The 11,151-nt window shown below is 34.3% G+C and overlaps 1 non-coding gene across 1 annotated transcript; it reads right to left on the bottom strand.

Moving 5' to 3' along the window:
- Positions 1-592: 592 nt before the first annotated feature.
- TRNAN-GUU (transfer RNA asparagine (anticodon GUU)) lies at positions 593-666 on the bottom strand. Its single transcript has one exon. It is a non-coding gene; the product is annotated as a tRNA-Asn (tRNA).
- Between the last annotated feature and the right edge of the window lie 10,485 nt (positions 667-11,151).

Below are 11,151 nucleotides of genomic sequence, written 5' to 3'. Positions count from 1 at the left end.
ACGAGTCGGGAAATTAATGTAAATCGCGAGGAGTTCCCAAATAAATATTCAAAATGGAATTTCGAGAGCTTTTACATAGAAACGCTGAAGGAGATTTTAATCCTTTATTAATTTTATGAAATTTAAGCAAACGAGCATGTTACCCACTTGATGGATGGGAAGCACTGCGACTCATGGACATCTGATATCCAGATAAGATGAGAGTGTTACTACTGTATTGAGTAAAATTGCTATTATTGCAGCTTTGGTGCAGCGGTGTTAATGTATAAAACTGCTTATAACAAAGATTGCTTCATTTTATTTTAATACATTGAATCATCTGAAAAAATAGGTACAGGAGTATTTTCAGATAAATATTGATAAATTCAAAAAATAAATTGTAAATTAGCCAAATAAATTTGTAAATTTTTCAACTTGACTTATGGACATGATGAGATATTACTCTTATCTTGTAAATTTGTCATAGTGCTTCCATTGCGTCTAAAAATATGCAATTCGGGCTTAAAAAACATTGCAAAGACCCAAAAATCCTCTGAACCATTTTTCAGAAATAATTTGAACATTTTCGATAAATTGTTATAAAAATGATATTCGCCCCCGGGTGGACTCGAACCACCAACCTTTCGGTTAACAGCCGAACGCGCTAACCCATTGCGCCACGGAGGCTGTGCTGCTCTATCTGAAATCGTTATATAGTAGTCCATGAAGTCTATCATGTTCGTTTACTTTTTTTTCTGACTTGAATACTCTAAAATTTGATTGCATATGTTTGTATCATTATGTTTATTTGATAAATATATAATGTGTAGATTTTTTTTTATGAATAGAGAAATGTAGTAATGAACATTTCTAACCTAAAAATGGCTGAAAACGCAAATAATAATAATAATAATAATATAAGTATATTTTTGGAAATTTACTGAAACAATCATAAGGATGAACATTACAAATTTTATTGAATAACTAAAAATAGTAAAGCCTTATAAACATTATTACAATTTTATGAAAATGACACAATAATAACCATCTGACGCGTTAACTAACGTTATCAGTTGCGGCCCCTGATAACGTATTATATATAAATCTAATCTTGAGAATTATTTTTAAGGTTGATCCATAAGGCGAGTAGAAACTTGCTCCTAGTAATAAACACGTTCAATGGTACTAAAATTTCTTAAAAAATTATTTACCTACCGTATGTTAATCATACACCTGTGTCTACGTAACTAGATAAACAAATTTAAAATAATTATCCATAATTATTTACAGTACTAACTCTTCGAAAGTAAATTTAAAATAATAAATGTCTATAACATGAATACAGTGTCAAGTCTCATAACACGTCACATGTGACGCATGAACGAAGGTATCAAGTTATCCATATACCTCGTAGCAATTTATCCATGAAAAAGAGATCTAGTCCTATCAGAACTATTTGGGGTTAATCAATTAAGTGTCTATAACCAGAATTCTATGTAAATTTATTGCTTCAATTTAAAAAAAAAACTGATTGTGATGTAAACAGGTGTATTAAATCTCCATAGATAAGTGTCAGCATACATACCTAGATAAACAAAATTAAAAGAATTATCCACATATAATTACAGTACAACTCCACAAACGTAAATTAAAAATGATAAAGGTCTATAAACATTAATACAGTGTGAAGTCTCATAACACGTCACTTCTGACGCGTGAAGCAAGGTCACAAGTCAGCGAGTGATGTTGACGCGCGTCGCCTTTGACTCCCAGTCGCTCAAACGTCTGACCCATTCGTTATTCATAGTCGATACGAAGCATTTGCTTTGAAATGTATGTACTGCCTGTATAAAAGAGTTTCTTGGAAACGATGCCTTCCTTATTACTAAAACTGTTATTTACTTTAAAGTTTTATGAAGCTATAAATGTGAGTTATAACACTAATAAACGTTAAGTACATACTTGTAAGGGATGTAGCTATTACACATAAAAATTATTTAATTTAAACTAAACTGTAATTTAATACCATACGTAGGTTTTAGTGTATTTTAATTGCAATTTACGACGGAATAAATTCATTACAATGAAAAATTAAAAGATCTCTGCATAATATTTGTATAACATATTTTACTTTTGATAATATTGCAGAAGAAAGCATGTTACTTTATTTTTACAAGCAAATCAATTCACATACATTAACAAGAAAACAATCAATAATGATTCGATCGACGAAACCGATCAATAACGAAATGACGATAACATTATTTTGCATCGGAGCTTTTCATGTCCGAATTAAGGTTCTAAATGCAAAAATAAATCAATTGGGTATGTAATTAAAATATTTATTACTTGTCGCAAGGACTTCCAACTGAGTTGGGCTTGTTGGGGCAAGGTTGGTTAAAAAGGTTTGTAAAATAAATACATGTAAATAGAGGTCGGGGCTATAAATTCCGCTCATCAGCCGGCGAGCGAGCGATGCTGCCGACCATAATGATTCATTAAGTGCCTCCCCGGGATTACCTTTTTGTAATTGACCGATGATGCGAGAGGCATATCACTACTCTTTTGCTTGATGCGTAAGTTATAAGCTGCAGTAAGGTTTTAACTTGTAATTTACATTTGAGGGAAAGTACTAGAGAATTTAAGCTGGTATACTACGTTACTACGTTAGACCTTCCAAGCCATTTTTTTTCCATATTTTCAAAGGTTATCCAAAAATTCTAAACGTTAATAGAATTATGAAAATATTACAAACATTACTTATTTCTCCTCGTCTATTTATCATTCATTGTGTCACCTATTATTTACTTCAACCAATATTTAACATTAATCACAAAAGCACTATTCAGTATATATAAGATTAATTGTTAAGACCTAATCTGAATGGCAGTTTATTGAATTGCCGGTTAGCCCGGCCTAGCCGGTTTTTAAGTACCTACCTATTTAATTTGTCACTCTTATCAAATCTTATATTCAGACTTCAGAAATTGGAATGTATACGTAACTGTCTAAATCAAAACCGGTTAGTTATTATGCGACAAAAATAAGAAGCCCATTGCCTAAGCAATATTATTTTGAGTTTTGAAGGTGGTAGAACCCTTTGTGGTTCGACTCCGGCGGCATCACCGCCACACGTATTTCTGCCTTATAACAGCAGTGTTAAGCGCTGCTGTGTTCTGGTTTGAAGGGTAAGGGGTAAGTGGTAAGGGGGACATACTTTTCCGAGGCATTCCAACTTAGTCCGTAGGGGTAGCGGCGCATCTGAGGCTGACCTCAGTTAGGAATATCTAATCCTATCTGGGGTTTATTACGGATGTCCACGGGCGGTAGTAGCCACTTACTATCAGGTGGATTGCATGCTCGTCTGTTACTCTTATATTATAACAAAAAAAGTACATAGTTCACACTTAATATTATCGAGATGTCTACGTGACCATATCCGCTTCTGATTATATCTTGGGATGGTATACCACTTGCGTATCGCATCGCGTACGTTGACCATGACTGTCCGTGACTTTTATAATGATTACGCGATGGAAATAGCAAAACACCGTGTAACGTGCACCCATATTATGAACTCTTCACATTAGCGGCATTTTGACGCAAACAAATAGGTTCCTTAGACAGATAAAAAATCTGTGAATGCAATTTTTAATAACATAGGTCAACAATTTTTTTATTTTTTTTTGTGCATGAGTTTTACTTAATATATTCTGATTATATAAGCAAATATATATAAAAAAATGAAATTACAAATCGATAATATTTGATTTTATAGAAATTAGAGCAATTTAACATTTTTTTATTTTCGAGTCCAATAAAGTCGGTCTTGGCGCACTAACGTTGACAAAAGAGTGGCAAGGGGGCGGAGTGTAGTGTTTCTTGCATCGCTCCTTGTGTACGAAAGTAAGTGATTGCTTATTTCAGTGGAATAACGTAGTTCATTTTTTTTTTCGTTGTATCAGTCTGTACAAAATGACTTCGAGAAGTTGTAAACGAGACGCCGACTCATTTTATTATATTTGCGGCGAATTTATGAAAGTAAGAGAGAAATAGGACGATTTATGTACAAATTTAAAGATTTCCAAGGCATACCAACTTACTTCCATCTGTATACTGTATACCTGTTAAAAATCAAGATAAAAAATGGGCCTCACATATTGTGTCAGGTAACACTTGCAGAAATATTCTGGACGGTGAGTTTATATTCATTTTTTTATCTTTATAACTATTTTATAATTACTTTATATAGTTATAATACGGTACGTTATATTGTAGGTTGGTACCGAGGTGAAAAAAGAGCAATGAAGTTTGCAGTGCAAAGAATTTGGAGGATAGGTACTCAGTAATCATCGCATAGATTGTTATTTTTGTATTGTGAATCCACTCAAAGAAAAAAAAACAAAGAAAACATATTATCCGGATCTACCAACGACTGTTTAATGTTCATTATACTTGCATTCTATTTTGAAATTTCTATTATAAGAATGTATCATTAATTAATGTTTGTGTATCTTTTAATACATTAACTGTGTCCATTTTTCATGTATAGGGTCTTTCATTGTGCGTTTCCTATCTTAAAATTATATAAAACAAATTGTGTGTGATATATTATCGAAAATTTTTAATCGTTTAAAGGACCTATTGCTGCCATTATGTGTAGAATATAACATCGTTCAAATGTCCGCACGGCTTTTATGGTTATGGTCTGCAAAAGGCAGAGTTCTTATGGGCGACGGGAAATCGGCTGTCTCAGATTCTAGTGCACACTACACTCACGGACAGCGGCGATGTTTTCGGCAAATCTTCCGTTTCGTTGATATACGGATGTTAGTCAATCATTTAATGACCCAGTAGACTTCAATTTATCCACCAGATTGCGAATAGTCCTCTCGGTAGGACGATAATGGCGACCACGCGGTAGCGGACGATTGTAGCACGCGTTGCCCGAACAGAATAGCTTTTTGATACAATAATTTTATTATTTGTTCATGTTGTTGAATGCTATAATCATCCATGGTAATTTGGCAAAACAAACTGAATAAATTAAAACTAATTTGACAGATGTTGCTTCAGTAAGATGACCGTTATCAACTTTCAAAGTTCGGAAGTCCTTGTTAGAAGACCCTATATTTTCATTAATTTGAATTTTCCAATTTGTACACATAAAAGTAAATTCAGAACTGTTTTTTGTTCTTTTTCTTATTTCTAGGTATAAAAGAAATAAAAATAACGTATGTATAACCCATGCTCAAAAAATCTGTAGACCGGTGTAATCTAAACAGTTAATGAGAATAAACATAACTAAGACAAAGGGTAAATTTCTGATCGCCTACCACTGAGCGTATTTGAGTTACAATATTTAACTGATAATAATTATTATTGTAAGTGCAAATGTCGGTCTATACAAAATAAATACATTTAATTTCATAGGGAAATAAAAGTAGTTGAGAGAAGATTATTAATAACTTTAGAACTGATCTTTAGGTACAGAAATGAATCTCAGAAAGTGTAGGATCCATTATGAATGCGATAGTATAGGACGAAGTAGACAATTAAACTTAGTATCGTGGGGACAGTCAGTCCTTAATAGAAATAGTTTATGAGACAAAACTCCATATCCTCTAGTTATCCTCGTAAGATTCTTTATCATATTGAAGTAGCAAACAAGCATGGAGTCCACGTGATGGTAAGTGACTACTGCCACCCACGGTCATGTCTTTTTTTTTTGAACGAAGAAATCCTCATGGATTTCCTTCTGCGCTGGGCAAAAGGGGTATGTCAGACTCTTACCGACTAAAACCCCGCGGCGTTCTGTTGGACAATCAGTGCCGGGTCACGAGGTGCGTGAGCATTACATCGTCGGCTGGCGCTGATGTTAACGCCAGCCACGTCTCGGAAGGGAGGGGCCCTCTCATTGATGTTCCTCATGAGATGAGCGTGCAGAACGCACACACGACATCTGGAGTTCTTGACATTGGAGTTGAAGTCCCCCGAATCCACCTCCGTAGGCTCATGGGACAGGGAAAGGTGAGACGGGCATGTACAATCCGACTTTAGATAAGATTACAACACACCAGAAATAGGAGTTAGTTGGAACGTTTATGATCGCTAGTATAAAACAGCAATATGCTGTTATTGACAGAACTTGTCGACTTTTTGTTGAGCTAATTAGCCAAAAAATAGCCCGAAGTAACGATCACAACAAACAGATATTTAATTTTTTCGAGAAGCTCACATTGTTTGGGAGGTAACAAAAAATTTAATAAAGCTTAATGTACAGTTCATTTTGAAATTGATGTGCCGGATTTCTTTAATAGACGTGTATGAGATTCTTTAGCGGCAAAAAACATAAAAGGAAAAGATTCCTAATTCATCACACATACTTATATCTTTGTAAAACATAGAGCAGGTCAAATATATTGTTTATGAAATTATTGTTATAACATTTTTTTATGATTTTAACACTTAGGCACTTACTTTTCTTTCGACGTTTAGTTAAACATTTAACACTTAAAATATCTATCGGTAATTAAACCTAGCAGCTGTTATTGTAGCCCATTACTGTTCCACTGCTAGGTACGGGTTTTCGCCTCAGAGTGAGAGGGTTTAGGACATAGTGCACCGCACTGATTAAGTGAGGGTTGGTAGACTTCACGCACCTTTGAGAAGTTCTTTCATTGTTACAGCAACTGATAATAATTTCCATTATGTATGTACAGTACATACTAAACTTATCACAGGTGATTGGAACCTTGAGCCCGCCTGATTGTGAAGCAGAGTTTTAACTACCATGATTTCCTAGCTACATAGATAAGTAAAGATTACTCACACCTAACAAGACAATTTAACCAATTGAAATTGTCACTGTCATCTTTTTTCGTGTTTGAAAAATATTAAAAAATGTATATTGTATATGTTTTTAGATCATTTACGAATGAAACGATATTTCTCCGCACTTTTTCTTCAATTTCGTGTTTTTGCACCACTTAACTGCGGATGTCGGCATTGTTCCGCATAAATTACACCATGACAGCCATTAAATGGCTGGCAGAATTGTCAGCGTTGAAGTCATTTAATGGCTTCCTTCAATTACAAGGCGGTGAGATATCTATATTTATTTATGCCTAGCTGCTGTAATTTTTGCATACATAGTTACAAACAATTGCTTATTTTGGAAAATGTTTGCTTTTACTTCGTAACAATTAATATGTTCCTCATACCACATTTCTGATACTGACATTGAAAGGTGGATTTAAAACATTCTCAAGAGAACATTTGAATAAATACACGACATATTATATTTTTGTGGCACAAAGTAATTGACTTAGCTGTACTAATAAAATAATTAATACTCGAAACAAAATGTAAATATTGTGATAACGACAGGCAAGCAACCTGTTCTCTTTCTTTAAACATTAAGGACAAATACTTCATCCTGTTTCGCTCTTATAATAAGGTGTATAATAATTATATCCGTTCGATTTCTTTGAGCAACAAACTCACTAACCTCCCACATGATAACACGATTTGCAATATTAATTTGTCACAGCTGTTGCAATCAAACTGTCATATCCTCGAATATCTCTTTTGAAAGCATAAAATATGATTACTGTCAATGTAAGAACCTAAATACACTTTTTGACACATTGAAAAACGAAATAACTCCATTACATATGCGTACAGACTCGAACAAAAGTCGATTCTTTTTGATTTTATATTTAGAACTGTATGAAGGTAATATCGTCGCCGGTTGTACAAAGCCATGGTGCGTACGAATTGAAACGTCAAATACGTTTTAATCAAAACATCGTTTTGCTTTTTATCCCCGGGAGTGCCGTAAGATTTTATGGGTTTGAATAATGTTTAGGAAAAGTAATGCAATAATAGCTTGAGTTCTTTTCTTGTCTACATTGAATTTACATCTGAAGAGAGCACTCTACGGATGATAGCTTCATGTGAGAGTATATTTACATTTAGTGTTTTATTTACATTTTACATATTTTGTTATTAGCAGCTCGTCTGTGCATAGGTACTACTCACACTGTCCCTGTAGTTCCTGGACTAGAATAGGGCTACGGTATCCCCTGCCTGTCGTAAGAGACGACTGAAAGGGGGCTTCCGGGGTTGCGGGCGACAAGACTGTCGAGCTCGAACCGTCCAGGAAGCGTCCCCGGGAAGGACGGCAGTATGTGTGGTAGCATACCGTCGTAAACACTACATGGTGTGGGAGGAGCGAAAACTGCTCCCCCAGGGTAGAGCTCGATCGGGGCATCGCGCTTGGAGGGCTCCGGTTGTGTTCCGTCGGAGATTCCGGAGTTCTCCAACAAGCGTTGAGGACGGCCACCGGGGGGGGGGAGGGGGGGTGTTAGTGCGGTAAAATCCCACATAATCCAGCGTCGCTCCCTCGTCGTCGGATACCTTTTAAAGGATTCCCCTTTGAAAAAAATAAATAAAATAAAAAAGGTACTACTCACACTGTATTGCCTGTTATAAGTTTCAGTTCAATTACCCAGAATGCTACCGTTAACTGTAAACTAGATACTGCTACTTGTAATAAAAGGCCACTACGTTACGTTAAACTCTTACGAGTTCAACGCATGGAATAATTATTGATTTGCTTTTAGACATCTAAAACTAATCGAGTATTTATTAAATAATTTGCTGTTACAACTATAATTATTTCTATTCCTTTACTACACCGGTCATATAAAATCTCATCTCTATCAAAATAACTGACCCAGCAAACATCGTGTTGCCATATAAATAAAAAAATATTAAGGGTGCTAACAATAATCACTTAGGGCTATGAAAAATAGATAGTAGCCGATTCTCAGACCTACTGAATATTAATATAATATTTGGTGAAAATCGGTAAAGCCGTTTCGGAGGAGTACGGTAACTAACGTGGTGACACGAGAATTTTATATATAAGATAATAATTAGCCTGAACTAGTTTCTCGGCAGCTTTGAGGCAGTAGGTGTCACAGTATCAAAAGCCTTGTAAAATACAATTCTAAAAATCCCTGTATTTAAATTTTCGGTTTCTGTAAGATTCTACAATAAAGTGAGTGAGTCTTAAAATGTTTAATAAAACTAAAACTATCCTGAAGATACATTTCAAGTTTAATGTACAAACTTCAAGTTTATTGTATAAAGTGCTCAATAATTAAAAGGTCTTTTTGAATATTCAAATTTTAACAGTTACTTGGTAATGGTTATGGGTCGCATTTGGCTAGAATTTCTAAGTTTTACTAATGGATTGGTTACTTGTTTCAAGAAACTATTTCAGTGACCTTATTGTTATTGAAACTTTGAATACAAAAGCAGTTACGATTAAAATAATCCGATATACCCACCGAAGTTACGCAGTTATAAATATTATTTGTCGTTCTTCTTTTTTATTTATGTACTTTGCATGATCAAAAATATTTATCACATATTACCTAAAATCGTTACATAGGTATTAGAAATTCTAGTAGGTAGGTTTATTAGTTTATTTCTACTACGCTGACAACGTCCAAAAGTCCAAAACTCTAGTTTACACTATTGTTCTACTGCTTGGCTACGTTAAGCTGTAGAGTTAATAAATAATAGTTAAACTTAAAACTAAAATATATAAAACTCAAAAAACACGTTTTTATTGCTAATCGAACTAAAAACCAGAAAATATTTTTAATGACAAAGAGTTTAAGAGTAAGGCGTTTCAATTCAGATTAAATAGCGTGGGGTGCTTGATATTTTAAATGTTACAATCATTCTATTGGCAAATATTCTATGAGATAATAGTTATAAACCGCAGTAAAATGCACTTCACGCTTTTTACTCTGAATTGAAGGAACTACGGAAGTGGTGAAAATTGAGCTCAAAAATTCCATTATATACATACATACATAGATACAACCCAAACTAATAAAAGCGTGTTAAAATAGAGTGAGAAGACCAACGGCGTAGTTTTATCATCATTAGGAACACCTCGATAGGTAGAAAAACACTATATTTCGGTTCAGTATAAGATATTTCACTCATAGCTTTTGTCGGCGTGAACTTCACCACTTACCTATCACTGGTTCCTGTCCATACTGCCATACGAGTGACATTGTGATGCAAATGACAGATCGCCGCAGTAAGCTTTCAAACAGCTTTGCAGTGGTTGTAAGTGTGGCTAATTGAGATGTTCCAGCGCGAATATTGGTACCATATTAACGAATGAAAGGGAGACAAGACCTGGTAAATTAAGAAAATGGCAAAAAAGATTTATCCATATAATGCTTTACAAAGGTAGCAAGTAGTTACATTAATCTCTATTTCCTTCTCTACTGACTTATAAGCTTAAACTAATGATAATTGTTACTGCGTTTTTATGTTAAATTGTAAATTGAGTTTTGAATATATTGATATCTTTAGCACATTTATGTTGCTTAGCGTAATATTATTTGTTTTTCGTATTTTTCTTAACAAACCTTTCATTTGATACCTATACCATGATGGTCTATAAAAATAATTGGTCTGTCATCTAAGAGCGTCTGCCCTAATGAATTTTACAATAATGTCACTACACTAATAATACATTGTCATCCAAAAGTGTATGCAAAATTGCAGCTCAATCGGTTGAGGTTATCTGGTGTAAAATTCTGTTACAAAATTGGAGCCTCACAAACATACAAACTAAGAAACCAAGTTAAATAAAAGCTTGTAATCATAAAACATTTTATAAAGTTAATAACATGACATAAAACCCCTTTAGACTGTAATAATATGAGCCTTCGTGGCGTATTTACCTGTCAGTCAATCGCTAAAACCGGACTCCGTCCGTCAAATGACTGACGGGAGGCTCACCTAACTCAAGAGTAATTAAACGCACCAAATTCCACATGAGCCGAAATTCTGGCGATTACACATTTGTCACGCGTGCCACGTTCCATCAAACGTACTCATCTTTATTGGTAAAATGTTTATTTTACGGCACTTTGTTCGTGAGGAAATAGGAATTTTTATTTCAATTTTTATGAGGTGAAATGGTGGGTATAAAATCTAATAACTCCGTGTCTGTTTGTTGAAACGAATTAGAGGCGAAACGTTTTCAACGGAATCATAGGGATCTATGTATGTGGTATTATATTATTTTAAACGTAAAATATAAATGATTTATCGAAACTGTTTGAATTGATA

This window comes from Epargyreus clarus, unplaced genomic scaffold (genome assembly GCF_041222505.1).
Source record: "Epargyreus clarus isolate Ecla_fem2 unplaced genomic scaffold, WU_Ecla_fem_2.2 ptg000009l, whole genome shotgun sequence".
Taxonomy (NCBI): Eukaryota; Metazoa; Arthropoda; class Insecta; order Lepidoptera; family Hesperiidae; genus Epargyreus; species Epargyreus clarus.
This window is presented reverse-complemented; position numbering and strand designations above follow the sequence as displayed.